The 23,788-nt window shown below is 40.6% G+C and overlaps 1 protein-coding gene across 1 annotated transcript in view; it reads right to left on the reverse strand.

Moving 5' to 3' along the window:
• LOC134527681 (uncharacterized) overlaps nt 1-23,788 on the reverse strand; it is a 256,176-nt gene that overhangs the window by 166,042 nt on the left and 66,346 nt on the right. The window lies entirely within an intron of this gene.

Genomic DNA, 23,788 nt, shown 5'->3' on the forward strand with positions numbered 1-23,788 from the left:
ATACCCGCGGTCCGGTCGAGGCCTACCCTACCTCTGGTAACTCACCAGGTTACCACCGGAGCCATTCTGCATCTCCCTGCCACGACCTTTCTCAGAGCTAGGGAGGCCTACTCAGGTCTGCCCTAAGCGATAAGGGCACCACTGCCAAGTACGAAGCCGACACCAATCGTGATCCAGGGCCGAAAAGGAAACCTCAACGGGGTCCTTTACCAATAAAAGGGACCACCTCGTACTACCACCAAATTCGGTGATGCTGTTTTACGTGATGGTCAGCTATGAGAGGACCTCGGGGAGCGCACACCTCGGTCTCTCCACCGATCTCCCTATGACCTCTGGAGATTTACAGCATTTCAGCCCGGTTGCATCTGAGCACCAACGACTATCCAGTGTGGAATATAAGCATGGGATGGCCTCATGAGGGAAATCTAGGGAATGGGGGGGACCCCCCTCATGGGTTTTTCCACCGATCCGCTTGCTAAGCGAATTTACAGCCGCATGGCCCGGTTATGCTCCTAGTCCACAGTGGCAGACAGAAGCCATTCCATTAGGCAATGACTCTCGACGGAGACTGGCCTTTTTGGGCCTCACCACCAGGGCTCAGCGGTCGAACCCCCCAGAAAGGCTTCTTTTGCATCTGTTGTTGCCTACAGATTCAACTTTTTCACCATTCCTGGTACCCAGCCAGGTAATTGAGGATACCTGAGGCAGGGGTCAACCCGGCAGAGTCCTCTTTTGCTGGTTTTACAACCACCCATCGGTGCCACGAGGAGGCAGTGCGGAGAGGCTATATATTCGCAGATGTAGGTACACAGCCGACCGCAGCGCTGCAGCGACAGAATTCCAAAACATCTCTCGTATGAAGACAAGGCTGCTGTCAGCACTCGAACCAACCCGCGCCGAGCAGACTGCCTTTCAGGAGCACGAGCAGTTTCGTTTGAGCTGCGCACCCGGCGCTCTTCATGTCAGCTGTGTCAGTTGCCAAGACGGCAACCAATGAAGAGTTCGCCATTTCTCGAGTGTGAGCAGGACTTTTGAGTCGGCCCTGGCGGTCGAATATTCCTGTTTATGAATCTGGAATCACGATAGCACACAATTGCAACGTGATTAAAAGGATTTCCTAGCCAATAGCTGACTCATATCTGTGACGTCAGAGAGACGGAAATTCGCGGGCGCGACGTTACTGAGATGCGTGTCAGAATTTTGGATTCGATTGATGGTTATACTGGTGTATTAGTAATACTGTTCGTGTATTTAACAACGCTATGTTTAAAAAATATATATATTTGTGTAATCTTTGAAATATGTTCACGCTGAGATTTTGTTTTAGAATGAACGTTAATTTTGGATTAAAAATATTTTTATCAAGCATACCGAAAAATAAAAAGGGTGAGACATTCAGTACTCGACCAGTGATGTGTAACATATAAGCTGGGTAACGAGCAAATTCATGTGTTCTCATCTAGCAAATACACTTATAATACAAAACTCGGGCCTCGGACATGAAATTTAAAGTATAATTATTTTTATTTAATGCCGAGCGTGATAAATATATACGCTAAAAATGTTTTCAACTGCATTTGATTAGCAGACCGAAATTTAAACTATATAATGAAACACCTCTGATAAAAGCGAAAAAAAAACTTTAAAAACTAAATACTTACTAAATACTAAACCCGGCTTTTGAAAACAAATATTATTAAAATACTGGCCATCTTGTTAAAACTCATTAAAAGTTTAAAAACTTTCCCTTTGGATTTGTGAACTTTGGTTCGTGCCATCCATCACAGATGGCAGCGCCGCGGTTACACATTTACGTTCCATGCGACTTCCGTTCCATTCACGAAATTACACCTAACAAAATCAGTATACCGTGAGTTAAAGTCATGCATTATCATTCTCAGAATGCATCTCTTCCTGCCTTTGTAGTCTTTGATTCCAGGTGCTGTAAAACCTCCCCGTGCAACATCCCAAGTAACACTGTCTCCACCGAGTTCTCGCGTATTTTGAAGTGAAACTTCTTCGCTCAGGGGGCTACGATTTTCTAGCGTTACGAAAATTCCGATCGCGCGAGGGGAATGGCTAGGTCCGTGGAGGGGAACCAGGAGAGCAGGAGGAGAATGATGTCAGCGGCGACGCCACTCTGACGCGCATGCTCTAGCGGTCGAATGGGACTGCGAAAAAAAAAGGGGGGGGGGGGGTAGGTACGTAGCGTAGCCTAGCAATGCTATATGCCAGTGGTAACGTTCGGAAGAGGAGACGGCAGGGGAGAGGTAGAAATGACGCAGCAGTGATACCACGGAATCCTCGAAACGCTGCTTGTGTTTGTCTACTCCTCTAATATTATTTTTTTTTTCATTTGAGATCATACCCGCATCCTTACTATTCTCAATAATAATCTCTTGTTCAATAAATAAGTACTACCTAATAATTTACCCCTATCCATTCCTAAAAAGCAGGAAGTTTCACTTCTGCCGCGCGTGGACTCTACGCACACACTTTTCTTTCGTAACTTCAGGGTGGGTAGATGTAACCTCTCCCCTCCCCGGAGAACGACACTGGATATGAAGCACACGTATATTTGCCTCATGTTGATTGGACTACAGCGCCCTTGACACAACCCAGAGCCAGTTATAAGTAAGGAGTAGAAGCGGTTCCTCAATCACGCGTAACCCGCGAAAGAATGTGCCCTTGTCATCAGCCAGTGACCACTCTATATACACAAGTGAAATGAATCCGCTGAATAATCATGGCTCTGGTAATGGTTAAGAGTCATAACCATTGCACTCGTACACAGAGAGTCATGTTTCAGGGACAGAGCTAAATTTTTTACTGTTAAATCTTGTGTTCAATCGTAAACCAGATGTTTCCGAAGCATTCATATATTCCATTTCTTCCAACCACCTACATCCGAACCCAATACAGGGTATGCTTAGAATATTGATTTCCTGTTAATCTTCTTTAAGTACATATTTTTGGGACTTCTTGACTTAAAATATAGTTTTCTGAGTTTTATATATCTTTCAAATATTATTAAATTCGTGCATTACCCTGTCTTGCTTTCTTAATTTAACTATTACTAAAACCATAACACAATTTCCTTCTAGAATGAACTATAATCTGTTTATAGAGTAGTAAAAATATAATAATAATCGTAGTAAAAATAATGAATAGAAAAATAAACGTTTTTTCTACGAGTACCTACACTTTCCCTTCTATAACGGAAAAGTGTATTTAAAATTGGCGTTTATGTTGCCACCATTTCACTTCCTTTTCTTTCATTCATTCTATACTTTACTATCATTTTTTTTGTTCTTCATTCTCCCATTACCGACAGCATAAACTGAACTTTTTGTCGAAGTCCATTCTTCATGTTCATAATATCTTCTTATCCTCTTCTTTATAATTCATCATGTTCAAGTTAGGTATCTTATTTCTGTAACATATTCTGTTCTCTTCTAACTTGTTTCCTTAAATACAGCTTTGTTCTTACTTGTGATTATTTCTTGTTTCCTGCCATCATTTTGCTCTCTTCTTTCTTGTGTTCGGACATCTTCCTTTTCAACGTCTTCTTATTGATACTTCATATGTTCTTCTATTCTTCTCTGTTATAAGACGTTATTTATATTTTGTACATATTCATGTTTATCCTCTTCTTATGCTACATCTCCGGCCTTATTTTCAAACCAACTCAAGCTTCTCCTTATAAACATGTTCTTATTTACTTGTGTATTCTATTTGTCTGCTTCTTCCATGCTCCAGCGCGGACCGACAGCACGTGTTCTCCAGCAGTCTCCAGACACCCAGGCGCGCCCCACGCGCCGGAAAGGAACTAAATAAAACGCCCGGTCTCCAGACCACCACCCTCCCCCTCGTCCACTCCAGCCACAAAGAGCTAGAGCGAACCCACCCGCTGAAAGCCCTGGCACTCTGCCACATTTTCCTCTCGAACTTTATTCAACAAACAAGGTTTCAGGGGTCACATCTAGCGGCGTGTATCTTCAGCGAAGGCACCTATGTACTTGCCGTGTGTTAAAACACTGCAGCATCGTCTGTGTTTCGTGATTGGTCAAGTTTCTTCCAGGTACACGTCCACTGTCAGCACACGAATCACGGCAATGCTGTGCGAAAGAAAACGCGTCCCGATTGACACGATCAAATAAGTTGATGTCGTATCTTGCAGACGGCCACCAATCACAAAGAAGCAACTGCTGGTGCGGGCATAAATTATTGCAGTCTATTGCGCAGGCACATTTTATTTTCATGGAAAAGAATTGCTTATCCCCGTTCATGCCACACACAATTTGAACAAGAACAAAAATAGACACACACAAATCGATATCGTTCCTATGGAAAAGTCAAACAAATTACCGAGAGCAGGACCGCATTTCCACTTGCAAGCGGGCACAGATGAAAAGAAGCGGGGATGACAATGACAAACGACAAGCAGAAACCTATTGTAGTCTGTATCAGCGGGGCGTTTTCTATAAGCTTTGATTCGTCGGTGGCACGACGTGCCGCGCCTCTGCGATTTCACGCAACCCATTCATTGCGTGGCGGAGTTAAAAAAAAAAAAAAAAAAAAAAAAAAAAAAAAAAAAAAAAACAGATCATTTTGTCATTTCGAGACACGTTGAAATTCAAACACCATTTTTTTTCTCCCATGTGCTGCATCTCCGATTGGCTCACACAGTCCACGACGAGACCTCTGCGCCAATCACAACCCTGCCACTGAGAAAGTGCCTAATCATTAGCAACCCCCAAGAAACCAATAAGAGCATACAGAATATATTTTTTTCCGTAAGGAGAGGGGTAGGGATTTAACAGAAACAAAAGATTAAACACGTGTATTTAATAAAACTTACATTAATATTGATACTGACATACTGACATGTGGATCTACAGAATTAGCCGCAGGCGACGCGGCTTCTCACACAGTTGTTATTGTAGGTGTTATACAGCTCACATTGTATCACTGAAAATAACATGCTGCCTTCACTGATATTCCGTTTGTTTTTTCCACGACTTCATGAGGGGTGATATATCTCCCCTATCAACCCCCTTTTATTTCTTGCATCCGCCATTGCTCGTGACCCGCACACATTGAACAACCAATGAACATATGACATCGGCCCTGGTACAAAGAGGACTGTGGAGTCTATCCTGCAGGTTGTTTAAACTGCGATATTTTCCAGTTCGTAGGGATAAGTAGGAACCCAGAAATTTCGCGGACTCTTTTGGTTTTTTCAAGGTATACTGGAATCATTTATAACATTAACAGTGCTTTGATGATTGGGTCATAATTGTTTGGACGCTCTCCTGTACAACAGTGGGCCAGTCAAACAACCGGCTAGCAGTAGAGTGTACGGATCATATCGATCCACTACAAAGAAGGGGAATTTCTGTCCAGTAGGACAGAAATCTGAGCACATATACATAGTAAAATGAATTTTAGCCTGACACAAGTCCTAGTGACAAGAGATTCTTCATCACGACAATGTTTAGCGCTAAGGTAGTCTGCAATCCAGAGTATGTTATTCATACACTTATGGCTGGAAGAAAAATATTTTACTGAGCCTGGTTTATATCACAGGGCTGGACAAGGACTATCTTCATTGCAGCATGTGCTTCCCTATTGGCAGCTTCGAATGCGGAACTAGCTTCTGTCGCCGGTAACAGCCAATAAGAAATGGCATGTGGAAAGTACGGACAAATTGTACCGAAGCCTATCGATCAGTCGAACTCTGTGATAGATCACCGTCTCCACAAACCGTGTTGAGTTAATACACCCCGGTTAAATGCGTGGTTTCACTTAACGCTGAGTTTAACTCCGAACTCTCCTGTGTTTCTGCGATGTCTTCAATTTGGCCACAGCTGTTCACACACACCTCTAAGGTAGAGTAAACCCAATAGAAACTATACTGCGACTGAACTGTCCAAGGGCGTGCGGGTCATTCAAGATTGGGATGTCTTTTCTCGGGACAACAGCCAACGAGATTATTACTAAGGTTTTATAAATCACACCACCTTCAAGTCTACCCTGAATGTCATTGAACCAGCGACAATTCCGTGTCCCTACCTATTACAGAGCTGCCCTCTTGTCCTTTCTTCGGTCACTTCTCTCTGCGCACAGTTCATCTAGGCGACATACAACTGTGTCTACTCGTTAATTTCTTGATTTTATAATTTATAACATTTTTAAGTTAAATCTGTAAGTCAATTCGTCCACTGTATTATAGATATTATAGATACAGCCTTTGAATGTGTGGATCATGGTGTACGTTCCATTTGACATCATATATTACTGCTATGATACTAAATTTTATTATCATTTTGATGTGTGATCTCTTAGCTCTCGGTATACAGCATTTGGTAGGAGTATATTCGTAAATACGGCGGAATTAAAAGAACGGAAATGTGTAACAACCACGGTGCTGCCATCTGTGGCGAACGGCGCGAACCAGACATCACAAATACACAAGGAAACTTTATTGCATTAACTTTTTAATGAATTTGTACAATATGGGAAGTATTTCAACAAAATTCCTAGTCAAAAATCAGTTCAAAAGCCGGGGTACAGTTTTTTTTTTCGCTTTTATTGACACCGCTTTATTATATATGTTAAACCTTTCGCTCTGAAGATATAATGATTCGATAATCGACGTAGCTGATCCGGAAGCGCATTCTAGCGACGGTGGCGAAACTTCGTGTGATTCGCGTCAATAAATGTGGTTGAAAACTCAATTTTCGTACATTTATCACGTTCGACATTATTTTAAAGAATTCTGCCTACGTTATTTTTTGTGTCCGAGTTTCGTATGATAAGTAAGTGTATATTTGCAATATGAGAACACATGAATTTGCTCGTTACTGAGGTTAGCTGTTACATATCTCTCGCGAGTACGGAAAGACTCGCTCACTTTTTAATATAAAATTGTTGTTCTATGTTTTATTCTTATATTTTATAATTTTATTTTAATTTATGACAAGGGTTAAAATAGGAGTCTGGAGAGGCAGGAAACTGTGAACGAGCCACGATTGGGATGACTCATCTCGTCACTCTGGTTTCCGTTGATGCTTCTTCCCCCGACGTGCTCTTCTTCCCCCCTCCCGCCCTTTCTGGCCAGGTCTCGACGCGCGGTGCGATGTACTATTCTCGGCGGAGATAATTATAAACCTGCAGGCGCTCTCTGGCGCGAGCGAGCACAGCGCTACCGGCGGGTAGGAGCTGCACTGCATCGCCGAGCATCTGGCTGTCTTGTTAAATGTTTTGGAAACAAGTCGTCATTGTATTTAATTGTGCTGGTACAAATAAAGCATTCCACATTCTAGTGAAGAAAATAATGGTCGCTCATTAGCCTGCAATAATGATAATGCCTGTTTACTTTGCCACAAAACTGCTGTGATTTGTGGACGTGTTACCGAAAGAAACGCGACCAATCACGAAAAACATTGTATTTCAGTGCCCAGCTGCAACCATAGACTAAATACATTGTTAAGACCGCTATTAATTTTATGTGCACGTGGCCTTCATTGGTTTTAGATTTTCCAACGTACCTGTCAGTTTCACCAAACGTAAACAAGCCAGCGTGGGTATGTTTACAAATGGTGTATTTTTTATATAAAGATTTGCCGCAACATAATTAAATGCACGCACCTTATGCATTGACCGTCTGACATATAGTCTGACGCAAGAATTTAAAACCTCAACGACGCATTTACTGCCATCTGCAATGACACGTTAATTTTATAGTTACCTACAATGACAATTAAGCCAGCCAATGATGGTCACAATAACTATGTACTGAGCAGCTGCATGTTCGATCTGTATCCATTATGAAGTGTACGGCTGCGCTCGACGGTACAGCTGCTGCGATCTAGCGGCGGCGTGAGGAAACAGCACGCCGGGCTCCCGCCCATTGCTAGAGACGCGCTTGCTGGCTTCAGACTTGAAAGTTTGTCTTGGATTCCAAGTTTATAATTATGTGTTCAGTGGTGCGGCCAGGATTACGGTTGGGAGAAGTAATGTTGTTTAAGGTGGCCGCCTGGTCGGGTGCACGAGCTGTGGGAGCACTAAGGGCGACACTCGCTCGCGCAGCACACGCGTCACAGCCTCTACGCGCCAGGCACAGGCCTCTATGAGACTTGTAGCGTGACCCTATCACTCTATGATGGAATATTAAAGATAAAGGCTCCCCAGCACGTCCCTATACCACTTACAATACTGTGTGTTTAAGTTTTCATACCTAAAGATGTACGTGAATACGCCCGTTTTAGCCTTTTTCACTGTCCAAAATATACACGTTATGGACGAAACCATGTAACAAAACTTGTACGGAAACATGCAATGGCTCTGAAATTCTATTCGTAATCAGACACTTCTAATAAATCTCAAGCGGTTTCTAAGTGGCGCTTTAACACCTGTATCTCTGCATGCCGTTTGGCGACCTAGCACATACATTTTACACTGCATGTATAAAAAGATGCACACAATGGCGGATACAAAAATGTTTTTGGGGAAAGGAGAATGAATTCGAATAAAAAATAGAAAAAAAATAATTTGGTACAGGTATATTAAAGAAAACTTACATCAATATTGACACTAACCACTGATATACAATGGCCAATGGGTTAACAGTATTAGCCGTAGTACGCGGCGTGGCTTCCCCCACAGGACCATACTGTCTTTACTGATACTTTGAAAAATTTTTCAAAACTTCTTGGGGGGGGGGATAGGTATATCCCCACTATCCTTCCCCCCCCCCCCCCCTTCCCGGGTCCGCGTCCGCCACTGGATGCACATATTTTATGAACACGTGGAGACATAAACACGGATAAACACGCGCACGAGCACTCACACAAACCAAACGATAGATATCGCAGGATGTGAACAGTTATGATGTAAATTGTGTTATATTACAGACCGTCAGACCTATGTGAACAAAAGAAACATGTAAGATAACAAAACTTAACAGAAATAAATTTGTGTGAGTGTGGTTTTGGACAGCCCCGATAAATACGCTACTGTTTGTACTAACCATGGGCGGATGCAAGCAAGAGCGCAACAACTAAATTTCCAAAGAGGGGGGTGGCAATATACCTTCTTATAAAGAATCATCGATCCCCCCTATTGAAGCGGGGGGTCCAGGGGTCCTCCCCGGGAAAATTGGTATTTCAAGGTGGGAAATGGTGCTATTTAAGCAGTTTTATTATCTAAAAATTGATTACACAGCACTTTCTTTGCTCCCGTTTGCCCCCACTTCAAGGTTTCAGAGGGGGGGGGGGAAATACCCTTGCCCCCCCCCCCCCCCTGTTGTTGCGCCCCTGGATGCAAGGGAAGAAGCGCCTTCGCGAATAAACTGAAGGGGGTTTAACTCTTGCTTGGAACCAGTTACCCCTACTCAGAGGGCAAATGTATTTACATTATAAAAATATTTAGCCGGCTTTACAGTATTTCAAATCACATAGATTATATTACTTTAGGTTGGGTTGGGTTAGGTTTTGGGTCATGTTTAGTGGTAGGGTCAAATTCAGAGTTAGAGCCATGTTCAGGGTTAGGGTCAGGTTTATGATCAGTTTAATGGTGAAATTCTGATTAGTTTAATGGTAAACGTAGGTGTAGTCTAGGTAAATTTTAGGGTCTACATATGCAGGTTTAGTATCAGTTATTTTTAAGGTTAGGTTTATGGTCAGTGTCCGGTTTAGGATCTTAGTTATTATTTGAACCTGAGTCATGGTCCGGTTTGGAGGTATGTAGTGTCATGGATATTGTCAGGGTTGTGGTTTATGTCAGGGTTAGTGTCAGTGCTAGGTTTTGCATGGAGATGGGCTTAGGTTGGGCTGTGTTGAGTTTGGTTTTTGGTTAATGTGGGGTTCAGGGTTGGGTTAGGTGTAGTTAGCTTAACGTTGGGTTTATTTTAATGTAAGATTTAGGTATGGGTGAGGTAAAGTCAAGAGACATTAAGTTACATTAGGTTGGATTAGGTCGGTTTGCAAGCGATTGGTTAGTATCAGGTAGGTTCAGGTTGTATTAGGTTGGTTTATGTTGTGTTATGACAGGTTACGTTTGGTTTTATGGGTTGGGTTGGGGAACTGCGATGTTATTTTATTACTGATACGCCACATTTTTGGTAAAATCTTGCTCTTCGGTGGCAATTATGGCAAAATTCAGTCAGGTGTTACCTGGTGATTAACACACAATAATCGGACACTTAAAAGCAACTGACAGTAAATATGGATAGAGTGAACATTATTGTATTGTGTAATGTTAGGTTGAGTATTTTATGCGTTGCATTTTTTTTTTCGCGTTGTAGATAAAAGATATACAATCAAAGCCTAGTATTTACAAAAAATGTGCAATGCTGGAAACTACATTTAAAAATAAACATTGAATAAAATTGTAGAAGCAACAGTTGGATAATTAAAATCAAGTGACATGCAAACAAAACTGTTGTCATAATTATTAATCAACATACACTTTCATCTGACTGACGCATAACTACACAATACATAAAATCTATTTCGGATTTTTTTTTCACTTCTTCGAAAAAAGAGGAGAGTTGCTATTTTCTTAGAAAGCCCGCCCAAATGTAACGAGGCTACAGGAGCAGGACAGTCCGAAGAGGAAGTCTGGTAATCCTACTACGATCGAATTGTCCCATTTGGAAGCTTACGAAATGCCAAACCTAAAGAACTAATTACCAAGGGCCAAATCATTTCGAACTCGGCCTCTAATTTAATTACAGTAATGATTGGTGCAGATACGTTTGTTATGGAGTATATGTATCAATTTATTAAGTTATGTTTTCTTTTCTTCCCTCGCCTCCTTCCCAAGCTCACAGCCTATAATTCATGGAGGCATTAGTCTATAGAGTATTCGTCTGTTTTAAAGTTGAAGTAACTCTGATCTGCAATTCGTTAGTAAAACAAATCGTATCTTATCTCCATAAAAGGTTATGCTACAAGTTTGTTTAATACATTGAAAGGAACTCGCTAGGAAGAAACTTTAGAAGGCCATCATGAAGTGAGCCGGGAATTACCGTTACACTGATACCTCATTTTGACTTCAATTACCAACGTGACAAAGATTGCCATACACCAACTCACATACCTACGTGATATAATTAGTAGTCGTTACTGCACAGCACAGTCTTGTTATTGTAGTTTCTATGCACAAAGGACAAAAAAAGAACTGGTTTATCAAAAATCCATATATTAAAAAAAACAAGGTTTTATGTATTACAAAAGTTTAAAAAAAAAGTGTCAGATTATTCGAAATAACTACATCCTGCGCATCACTAAGGGAAGCTTACAGTTCACAGGGATGAGATTTTTTTTCCTAACCTAACTAAAACTAAGCGTATTTTGGAGGGGTCCGGGTTAGGGAGGGACGTAGGTGCGTCTCAGGCCGAAGCCTATACGCCTAGTCATGCTGGGATTAGCCATGCAGGGAGAGGGTCGCATGCATCATGTGCTAGGACGGGATTGGCCAGCCATGGCAGCGATTGGCGCCATGACTAACTACCCTCACTCTAAAATCTAGACTATAACTAGAGATAGGTTGAGCCCAGGTAAAACCTGCATAGACACAGGGAAAACCCTGGGCACATTCATGCGGGATGCAAATTGGCATGCATTACGTGTAGGAATTTACAGGAGACAGAGGATGGTCTGGATGAAGTGTTGAACAGAGTAGAAAAGAGTCTACTATGCGGGGGTTGGGCACTTGTACTCGTGGTCCGCTTTGCTAATTGTTCAGTACTGGATTTAGTGACCAGGGACGCAAGCGCCCCTGGTGGTGAGTGGTTCACAGGGATGAGAGCATGAGAGCCACACCTGAAAAGTTCCGATTTTCTCCGAAGTTTGCCGATCGCTCGTGAAAAAAAAAACCCTATTGCAAGAATTTATATATTTTATGGTCATAGAGTATTTTTAATAACGCTAAACTAACCTATCCAACCTTTCATTTTAGTTACGAGGACTTACCTAACTTACTATCGTGTAAAAAAAAAATAAAGAACTATAATTTATTACACTGAACAAACCTAACCTAACTTTCACTTCGGTAAACTTCGGAACTGTACAGTTTGTGGTTGTGGTTATTATTCGTGTGACTGTACACTAGCCCATCACTAGCTACTGCAGAGAGACGGTATCGCAGTTTTGAAGAGGGGTAGGGTGGGATAGACAATCAGTTGCCATGGCAACGCGGTGCCCTTCGCGGTTGGTCGCGTGTTTTGTCAGGGTGTCGGCCCTGCCACGACAGATTAGGTAAACGCAGTCGCCCCTCCGCCAGCTCACGAGTAATTAAGCTCTCAACTAAGGGCCTACCGGCTCAAGCATACACGCAGAATATCATTCAGGGGGGGGGGGATTCCCCCCATCCAGTGAATACTATGAAGCACAAGCACAACACAGTATTATCTAAAATTAAACTTCACGTAGTTCACTAACATACTACAGTAGTACATTGCGATTCGATTCACACAAGCCCGGTTTATATTGTTTGAGCATCACGCAAATACTATTGGACCTATTTTGATGAACCTTTTTGTGTTTAAAAACTTATGATTAGACTAAAAAAACTAGTATTTTTTTCTCGCTACGATGAAGGGAGCCGGATATATAACAATAAAACAACCCCCCCCCCCCCCACACACACACACACACACAACTGAATGCAACCAATATAAGGTGAGCTCCCATTTCAAGTTCGTTCATATTAAAGGCGGGTCAGTTTTTGTGGGCCATGCAGTAGATGCCACGCGGCATTAAAAATTTTAAAAATCGAAATAATTCCAAAAAATATGACTTGGCTAATTGGTTTTGAAAATAACGGAAATAACAACCAATATAGGTATAGGTATTCGTATGTAATGCCATACATGAAACTTCTGATTCCAAGAATCTCTGTTTACAACAATACCAATAGATTAAAACACTAAAACTATTGTATAATTTTATACTTATAAGTACTTATATTATTATTAATCACATCAGTATATCGCATTCGTGTGAAGCCGCGGTAGGTTGCTAGTTAGTATTACTTACAGACCGCTGCAGGTTTAACACTTGCTTAAAAACGTGTCATTACTAATACCGTGTGAAGTTTTCGTCCAATCAGTAGTCCTGAACGTCGTACTAAGGTCATCAAATGAGAACTATATCTAATAATTAATAAAATGCGTGTATTAACTATATAGTGTATATTATTATTATTTATGTTCGCGACACGGACTTGAGCGATAAACATCACGGCGCACTGTCTGAAATATCTGCGATATTATAGGTTTCATTTTTTTTAAATTCAGACTCGTTCCTTATATTTAAACTACTAACTATAGAAGCATTAGTTTCTCGCAAGCTAAAACAACCAAAATAAACAAAGAAATTTGTTTAAGTTTAAGTGCATTATAGCCAGGCCGCTATGCTTGTTTTGTGTTAGGCAAATGCCTATCGCTATAAGTCCTTGTGTACATGTTTGTGTCGATTATGTTCGGGCGTTTACCAAGATGCAGACGGTTTTTCAAATTCTGCGCATGGCAACATCATTAGCTAATTATATGCCACTTGATACACACTTTGTTGAAATTATCAATTGCAATGTTCTATTGTGACGCAGAGATTCAATAACCTCGATAATTTACTACGCCACGACGCATCATTTTTGACAGTCCTTTCGGCACGTTCAATGTCGTGACCACAAATACATAGCAGAGACCTGTAAGATCCGAGTTTTTTTTTCTGGCAGCAGGCTAGACTCCACACGCGTGTGTATAATCAAGTCATGTTCATTGGCTGCTGCCACTTTTCACCTTCTCTCCGGGACGATCATGATTCCTCAAGATGTCTCATAGGCGTTTGTCGGTGGTTTTTAACTCGACAGAGGGCGTGTTACATAACCCGTGATCCAATCAGATATAGAGTAATCGGAAAATCGCGCACGAACCGAAAATTTTTCTTTCTTTCTATACTTTTACAAACGATTCCTTTGGAAAACAGTTGCCCCAAGAAATAGTTTGCAATACAACAAAAAAGATGCTCAACACATGGCTACTGTTATTTTTACATAATTATATGAAATGCGTTTTTCTAGATAATAATGAGTATTTCTGACGAGAATTGGCGCATAATTTTATATTTTAATTGATGTGTCATTAAAGGTTTTCTTTTAACAATGGACAAGATGATGCATATTCAATAATTGAACTTTATTTTGGTTCATATGCATATTAATGTGGGCAGTTAAAGCTAGAAAGCTATTCAGGGAACGGTTTAAAAATAACTTTTAATATTGGAGATAATCGGATAACGAAAAGCATAAATAACCGGGTAAGAATCCGAACCCAGTATTACTGCGAACACTATTTTGTGGTGATACAGATGATAACGTCTAAATGTACAAGTTACAAATATCTGTAATTTTACATAAAAAATTATGTTCCATTTACAAAAATAAATTTACAGTGCATGAAAGTGAATGGTGTAACATGTGGTATCGTAGGTTGCGTTAGTTGAAGCTTCCGCCGCTAGATAACACTGTAAGCGATAAACAACGAACAGACGTGGTATCTATCGACTTCCGCAGAGTACCTTTGTTTCTTGCCTTTCAGGAAGGGTGTTTTTCCAGGAGCGTAACGGGACACAGCGTAACGGGACACAGCGTAACGGGACATAACGTAACGGGACAAGTAGATCACGGCGGCCATTTTGGATCCGCCATCTTGGATCCGCCATTTTGGATGACGTCATTGTGTTCTAGAAAATTCCGGTGATGTGTTTTCCGCCATATTGGATGATGACGTCACCGTTGCAATTTTTGTTACGGCCGCCATCTTGAAATTTGGACGCCATCTTGAAAATCTTTAATTATTATCCGATTTTAATGAAAAAAATTCCAAAATTCATCAAAAAATTAACTTATTCGAATTCTGATTGATTATATCGATCACCGTCCTCGGTTCAAACCCGGTGAGTCCAAAAAAAACTAAAAATGGCGACAGGCTCCTTCCTCAACGGTGGATGCAGGCAGACTGACTCCTAGCACTTTTTTTCAAAACATATATATCGTCAGCTGGTATGACGACATGTCCGCCATCTTGTCTTCATCCGCTGGAGACCACCATCTTGTTTTCGTCTGCCAGAGTGTGCCGATAACATGTAGTATAATTATCTGGTCACCATAATTTTGTCCTCAACTTTTGACATTGAACATTGACCTTGACCTTTGTCCTTGACCTTGAACTTTGTCCTTGACCTTGAACTTTGACCTTGACCTTGAACTTTGACCTTGACCTCGAAATTTGACCTTGAAATTTGACCTTGACCTTGAAATTTGACCTTGACCTTGAAATTTGATCTTGACCTTGAAATTTGACCTTGACCTTGAAATTGAACCTTGACCTTGAAATTTGACCTTGACCTTGAACTTTGACCTTGACCTTGAACTTTGACCTTGACCTTGAACCTTGACCTTGAACTTTGACCTTGACCTTTTACCTTGACCTTGACCTTGAAATTTGACCTTAAACTTTGACCTTGACCTTGAACTTTGACCTTGACCTTGAAATTTGACCTTGACTTTGAAATTTGACCTTGACCTTGAAATTTGACTTTGTCCTTGTCGACCATCATGGACCCGACATTTAATGTTCAGTACATGCTTCCAGGAGCGACCAACTGCTGGAGTACGTCATCTTGTGTGTGTACTCATATTATAGAGTACATTTACATCTGGTTAATTTTATTTTAACCTGCTACAGTGCAGTAATCATTTATTACCGAGGTGCCCCCCGCCATCTTGAAATTCGGACGCCATCTTGAAATCATGTAATAATGTAGCTAGAAAAGCGGGGAAAAATCCAAAATTCATCAAAAAAATCACTCATTAACTTACAAATCGGATCGATGGATCCCTGTCCACGGTTCGATTCTTGACCAGTGACAGTTGTAACTAATTATTAAATAAATGTTAGATTCTGTTTTCCATTACCTTTCGCGGAGTTTATTAATCATTCGCTCTACGAAAAACAACTCAAGTCAATATACCTGACCAACGAATTAAATCAGTGCCGATTAGCCTATTATGAAAGTCTAATTTTTCAATAATCTGAATAACATATAAGCCGTTCATGTACAAAGCCACACATATAGATCAATTGTCTTCAGTCCATAAGACCGAGTCATGACATTATCAGACGTATAGGCTAGTCATTTCAGGACCATATGAACTTCGTCGTTATCTAATTATATTCTATTAATCCAAAGTGACATTTTTTAAACATACTAAAGGACAAAGTAACCTTGAAAAATATTTTAGTAACACCAAGAGGTTTTAAATTAGTAAATATTCAATCACTACATTTTGTACTACGCGCAATCAACAAAAGGGAAGCACTGACAACGAAAAGACAGCACCACCAACGAAAAGGCAGCACATTTGGAAGCACCGACAACGAAAAGGCAGCACATTTGGAAGCACCGTCATCGAAAAGGCAGCACATTTGGAAGCACCGACAAAGTAAAGGCAGCACATTTGGAAGCACCGACAACGAAAAGGCAGCACATTTGGAAGCACCGACAACGAAAAGGCAGCACATTTGGAAGCACCGACAACGAAAAGGCAGCACATTTGGAAGCACCGACAACAAAAAGGCAGCACATTTGGAAGCACCGACAACGAAAAGGCAGCACATTTGGAAGCACCGACAACGTAAAGGCAGCACATTTGGAAGCACCGACAACGAAAAGGCAGCACATTTGGAAGCACCGACAACGAAAAGGCAGCACATTTGGAAGCACCGACAACGAAAAGGCAGCATATTTGGAAGCACCGACAACGAAAAGGCAGCACATTTGGAAGCACCGACAACGAAAAGGCAGCACATTTGGAAGCACCGACAACGTAAAGGCAGCACATTTGGAAGCACCGACAACGTAAAGGCAGCACATTTGGAAGCACCGACAACGTAAAGGCAGCACATTTGGAAGCGCCGACAACGTAAAGGCAGCACATTTGGAAGCACCGACAACGTAAAGGCAGCACATTTGGAAGCACCGACAACGTAAAGGCAGCACATTTGGAAGCACCGACAACGTAAAGACAGCACATTTGGAAGCACCGACAACGAAAAGGCAGCACATTTGGAAGCACCGACAACAAAAAGGCAGCACATTTGGAAGCACCGACAACGCAAAGGCAGCACATTTGGAAGCACCGTCAACGTAAAGGCAACATATTTGGAAGCACCGACAACGAAAAGGCAGCACATTTGGAAGCACCGACAACGAAAAGGCAGCACATTTGGAAGCACCGTCAACGTAAAGGCAACACATTTGGAAGCACCGTCAACGAAAAGGCAGCACATTTGGAAGCACCGACAACGAAAAGGCAGCACAGTTTGTATGCATCATCGAATAAGGAAGCACATTTGGAAGCTCCATCAACTAAAAAAGGCAAAAAGGAAGCACAAGTTACGAGATCTAAGTCTTAGTAAGAAATCATAATACAAGAAATAAAAACATTACATTCTTATAATTTAAATTATTTATTTTATTGCTTTACATTATACAAATGCAAGTAAAACAAGTCATTATTGTATGTAGCCAGCATTCCTCAGTTCCTTGAGTATGAAGGATATTTCTTTGATGCACGAATAGTTTCCTGCACAAAGCGAACCATGTAGAAGTCTTAGCCGGTCAACCAATATGTTTGGATCTTTCCATGATGTGTAATCATTCTCTTCTACCACCATCTTCCTTGCACCTTTATAATAAATATTATGATCTCTGGTGTCTTCCGTTTTACCACCAACCTCAGGGTAACTTTCATGTTTGAGACGGTGATCATCACAAGCTTGATCAGATTTATTATATATATTACGTCGTTTCCATCGTTTCGGTCTCAGGACACCGCCACATTCTTCGATCTTGGCAGCTTTAGGTGTTTCATCATAGTCTATGTCTTTGTCAACAGCCTCAGAGTCACTGTAACAATCACCGTAGAAGGAATCGTCTTCACCCAATTTACCGTAATAATTCGATGTTGATGATGTTGAAGTGTCTTCATCGTCTTCATGCTTCCTTTTTAGGAGTCCATCATTTTTACAAAGTAGGAAAGATCTACTTGAATTCGGCTGGAATATATTCTCACTTTTCACGTTAAGGATTCTTCCATTGTCTTCATTCTTCCGTAAATCATCAACCTTCTTCAATTTAAGTTCTTTGTCGAGATCAGAAGATCCAAGAAAATTATTGTTGTAATGCAGATCACTCTTCCTTAGGATAGTAGATTCATCGTTGTCCTCTAGCTTGTATGCAGGCTTAGCGCTACAAGTTCTGCCATGTCTTTTTAGGCTCTCTCTCCGCGTAAACGACTTGCTACATCGAACACAACTTATCATATTGCGCAGTGGATTTTTAACACAGTCATTCTTCTCGTGTTGTCTTTTATTCTTTGTCAAGATAAACTCTTTACTGCAAAACTTACACCTATGTTCTTTCGATACAGCGTCAGATCCCAAATCGGAATTCATATTAGTTACTGAGACTAATGCCAGATACCAATTGAGTGTTTTAAATTAGATTCAATACTTAAATAGAAATTTTTTCATATTTCATCAGCGAGAATTAATATATCTCATGCAAAAGTACTTTAAGCATGTAGTTCTGCTTTTCAACAACAGATGTCGTCACATGTTGCTTGCAGGTAAATAATATTTAGTTCTTTTATGCGGGATGCGGGATGCTCACTAACGATCGCAAAAGAAGGATGGCTTCGCTAGACTCCAAGGAAAAGGAAGTTCGTCTTGCATGTTGGTGCTCCACAGATGTCTCATGGCGTAATATTAATTTGACTGAGTAATGATATTTGTTAATTCCACCTGATAAAAATATTGCAAGTTTTGATTTAGTAGCAGAAATTATCGAATTAAATGTAACTCCAAATAAAATGACATGTCTCATTAGACCAAAAAAAATCCATGCAGAGAGCGGTTTCTCAGAATAGTCAGAAACACTTGAAGAAACCACAGGAATGATTGCAAGAACACGGGAAAAACCATCAAAATATTGTCAAGAATAATCAGGAGCACACTGAGAAAACCACCATAATATTAACAATTATAATCGGAAGCACACAGAGAAAACCACCACATGTTTTCTTTGATATCATAAAATTACAAGAAAAAATATTTAAATATAAAAATAAATTAATAAAAAAATATAAAAAAATGCATAAATTTCTGGCTTGTACAAGAACTCTATCTTTGCTCAACAATGATAAGTTTACAAGCTAGCAGAAACTGTTTATGTATTTTTTTTATTTTTTTATTAATTTATTTTTATATTTAAATATTTTTTCTTGTAATTTTATGATATCAAAGAAAACATGTGGTTGTTTTCTCTGTGTGCTTCCGATTATAATTGTTAATATTATGGTGGTTTTCTCAGTGTGCTCCTGATTATTCTTGACAATATTTTGATGGTTTTTCCCGTGTTTTTGCAATCATTCCTGTGGTTTCTTCAAGTGTTTCCGACTATTCTGAGAAACCGCTCTCTGCATGGATTTTTTTTGGTCTAATGAGACATGTCATTTTATTTGGAGTTACATTTAATTCGATAATTTCTGCTACTAAATCAAAACTTGCAATATTTTTATCAGGTGGAATTAACAAATATCATTACTCAGTCAAATTAATATTACGCCATGAGACATCTGTGGAGCACCAACATGCAAGACGAACTTCCTTTTCCTTGGAGTCTAGCGAAGCCATCCTTCTTTTGCGATCGTTAGTGAGCATCCCGCATCCCGCATAAAAGAACTAAATATTATTTACCTGCAAGCAACATGTGGCGACATCTGTTGTTGAAAAGCAGAACTATATGCTTAAAGTACTTTTGTATGAGATATATTAATTCTCGCTGATGAAATATGAAAAAATTTCTATTTAAGTATTGAATCTAATTTAAAACACTCAATTGGTATCTGGCATTAGTCTCAGTAACTAATATGAATTCCGATTTGGGATCTGACGCTGTATCGAAAGAACATAGGTGTAAGTTTTGCAGTAAAGAGTTTATCTTGAGAAAGAATAAAAGACAACACGAGAAGAATGACTGTGTTAAAAATCCACTGCGCAATATGATAAGTTGTGTTCGATGTAGCAAGTCGTTTACGCGGAGAGAGAGCCTAAAAATACATGGCAGAACTTGTAGCGCTAAGCCTGCATACAAGCTAGAGGACAACGATGAATCTACTATCCTAAGGAAGAGTGATCTGCATTACAACAATAATTTTCTTGGATCTTCTGATCTCGACAAAGAACTTAAATTGAAGAAGGTTGATGATTTACGGAAGAATGAAGACAATGGAAGAATCCTTAACGTGAAAAGTGAGAATATATTCCAGCCGAATTCAAGTAGATCTTTCCTACTTTGTAAAAATGATGGACTCCTAAAAAGGAAGCATGAAGACGATGAAGACACTTCAACATCATCAACATCGAATTATTACGGTAAATTGGGTGAAGACGATTCCTTCTACGGTGATTGTTACAGTGACTCTGAGGCTGTTGACAAAGACATAGACTATGATGAAACACCTAAAGCTGCCAAGATCGAAGAATGTGGCGGTGTTCTGAGACCGAAACGATGGAAACGACGTAATATATATAATAAATCTGATCAAGCTTGTGATGATCACCGTCTCAAACATGAAAGTTACCCTGAGGTTGGTGGTAAAACGGAAGACACCAGAGATCATAATATTTATTATAAAGGTGCAAGGAAGATGGTGGTAGAAGAGAATGATTACACATCATGGAAAGATCCAAACATATTGGTTGACCGGCTAAGACTTCTACATGGTTCGCTTTGTGCAGGAAACTATTCGTGCATCAAAGAAATATCCTTCATACTCAAGGAACTGAGGAATGCTGGCTACATACAATAATGACTTGTTTTACTTGCATTTGTATAATGTAAAGCAATAAAATAAATAATTTAAATTATAAGAATGTAATGTTTTTATTTCTTGTATTATGATTTCTTACTAAGACTTAGATCTCGTAACTTGTGCTTCCTTTTTGCCTTTTTTAGTTGATGGAGCTTCCAAATGTGCTTCCTTATTCGATGATGCATACAAACTGTGCTGCCTTTTCGTTGTCGGTGCTTCCAAATGTGCTGCCTTTTCGTTGACGGTGCTTCCAAATGTGTTGCCTTTACGTTGACGGTGCTTCCAAATGTGCTGCCTTTTCGTTGTCGGTGCTTCCAAATGTGCTGCCTTTTCGTTGTCGGTGCTTCCAAATATGTTGCCTTTACGTTGACGGTGCTTCCAAATGTGCTGCCTTTGCGTTGTGGGTGCTTCCAAATGTGCTGCCTTTTTGTTGTCGGTGCTTCCAAATGTGCTGCCTTTTCGTTGTCGGTGCTTCCAAATGTGCTGTCTTTACGTTGTCGGTGCTTCCAAATGTGCTGCCTTTACGTTGTCGGTGCTTCCAAATGTGCTGCCTTTACGTTGTCGGTGCTTCCAAATGTGCTGCCTTTACGTTGTCGGCGCTTCCAAATGTGCTGCCTTTACGTTGTCGGTGCTTCCAAATGTGCTGCCTTTACGTTGTCGGTGCTTCCAAATGTGCTGCCTTTACGTTGTCGGTGCTTCCAAATGTGCTGCCTTTTCGTTGTCGGTGCTTCCAAATGTGCTGCCTTTTCGTTGTCGGTGCTTCCAAATGTGCTGCCTTTTCGTTGTCGGTGCTTCCAAATGTGCTGCCTTTACGTTGTCGGTGCTTCCAAATGTGCTGCCTTTACGTTGTCGGTGCTTCCAAATGTGCTGCCTTTACATTGTCGGTGCTTCCAAATGTGCTGCCTTTTCGTTGTCGGTGCTTCCAAATGTGCTGCCTTTACATTGTCGGTGCTTCCAAATGTGCTGCCTTTTCGTTGTCGGTGCTTCCAAATGTGCTGCCTTTACGTTGTCGGTGCTTCCAAATGTGCTGCCTTTACGTTGTCGGTGCTTCCATATGTGCTGCCTTTACGTTGTCGGTGCTTCCAAATGTGCTGCCTTTTCGTTGTCGGTGCTTCCAAATGTGCTGCCTTTTCGTTGTCGGTGCTTCCAAATATGCTGCCTTTTCGTTGTCGGTGCTTCCAAATGTGCTGCCTTTTCGTTGTCGGTGCTTCCAAATGTGCTGCCATTTCGTTGTCGGTGCTTCCAAATGTGCTGCCTTTACGTTGTCGGTGCTTCCAAATGTGCTGCCTTTTCGTTGTCGGTGCTTCCAAATGTGCTGCCTTTTCGTTGTCGGTGCTTCCAAATGTGCTGCCTTTTTGTTGTCGGTGCTTCCAAATGTGCTGCCTTTTCGTTGTCGGTGCTTCCAAATGTGCTGCCTTTTCGTTGTCGGTGCTTCCAAATGTGCTGCCTTTTCGTTGTCAGTGCTTCCAAATGTGCTGCCTTTACTTTGTCGGTGCTTCCAAATGTGCTGCCTTTTCGATGACGGTGCTTCCAAATGTGCTGCCTTTTCGTTGTCGGTGCTTCCAAATGTGCTGCCTTTTCGTTGGTGGTGCTGTCTTTTCGTTGTCAGTGCTTCCCTTTTGTTGATTGCGCGTAGTACAAAATGTAGTGATTGAATATTTACTAATTTAAAACCTCTTGGTGTTACTAAAATATTTTTCAAGGTTACTTGGTCCTTTAGTATGTTTAAAAAATGTCACGTTGGATTAATAGAATATAATTAGATAACGACGAAGTTCATGTGGTCCTGAAATGACTAGCCTATACGTCTGATAATGTCATGACTCGGTCTTATGGACTGAAGACAATTGATCTATATGTGTGGCTTTGTACATGAACGGCTTATATGTTATTCAGATTATTGAAAAATTAGACTTTCATAATAGGCTAATCGGCACTGATTTAATTCGTTGGTCAGGTATATTGACTTGAGTTGTTTTTCGTAGAGCGAATGATTAATAAACTCCGCGAAAGGTAATGGAAAACAGAATCTAACATTTATTTAATAATTAGTTACAACTGTCACTGGTCAAGAATCGAACCGTGGACAGGGATCCATCGATCCGATTTGTAAGTTAATGAGTGATTTTTTTGATGAATTTTGGATTTTTCCCCGCTTTTCTAGCTACATTATTACATGATTTCAAGATGGCGTCCGAATTTCAAGATGGCGGGGGGCACCTCGGTAATAAATGATTACTGCACTGTAGCAGGTTAAAATAAAATTAACCAGATGTAAATGTACTCTATAATATGAGTACACACACAAGATGACGTACTCCAGCAGTTGGTCGCTCCTGGAAGCATGTACTGAACATTAAATGTCGGGTCCATGATGGTCGACAAGGACAAAGTCAAATTTCAAGGTCAAGGTCAAATTTCAAAGTCAAGGTCAAATTTCAAGGTCAAGGTCAAAGTTCAAGGTCAAGGTCAAAGTTTAAGGTCAAATTTCAAGGTCAAGGTCAAGGTAAAAGGTCAAGGTCAAAGTTCAAGGTCAAGGTTCAAGGTCAAGGTCAAAGTTCAAGGTCAAGGTCAAAGTTCAAGGTCAAGGTCAAATTTCAAGGTCAAGGTTCAATTTCAAGGTCAAGGTCAAATTTCAAGGTCAAGATCAAATTTCAAGGTCAAGGTCAAATTTCAAGGTCAAGGTCAAATTTCAAGGTCAAATTTCGAGGTCAAGGTCAAAGTTCAAGGTCAAGGTCAAAGTTCAAGGTCAAGGACAAAGTTCAAGGTCAAGGACAAAGGTCAAGGTCAATGTTCAATGTCAACAGTTGAGGACAAAAGTATGGTGACCAGATAATTA

This window comes from Bacillus rossius, chromosome 1 (genome assembly GCF_032445375.1).
Source record: "Bacillus rossius redtenbacheri isolate Brsri chromosome 1, Brsri_v3, whole genome shotgun sequence".
In the NCBI taxonomy this organism is placed as follows: Eukaryota; Metazoa; Arthropoda; class Insecta; order Phasmatodea; family Bacillidae; genus Bacillus; species Bacillus rossius.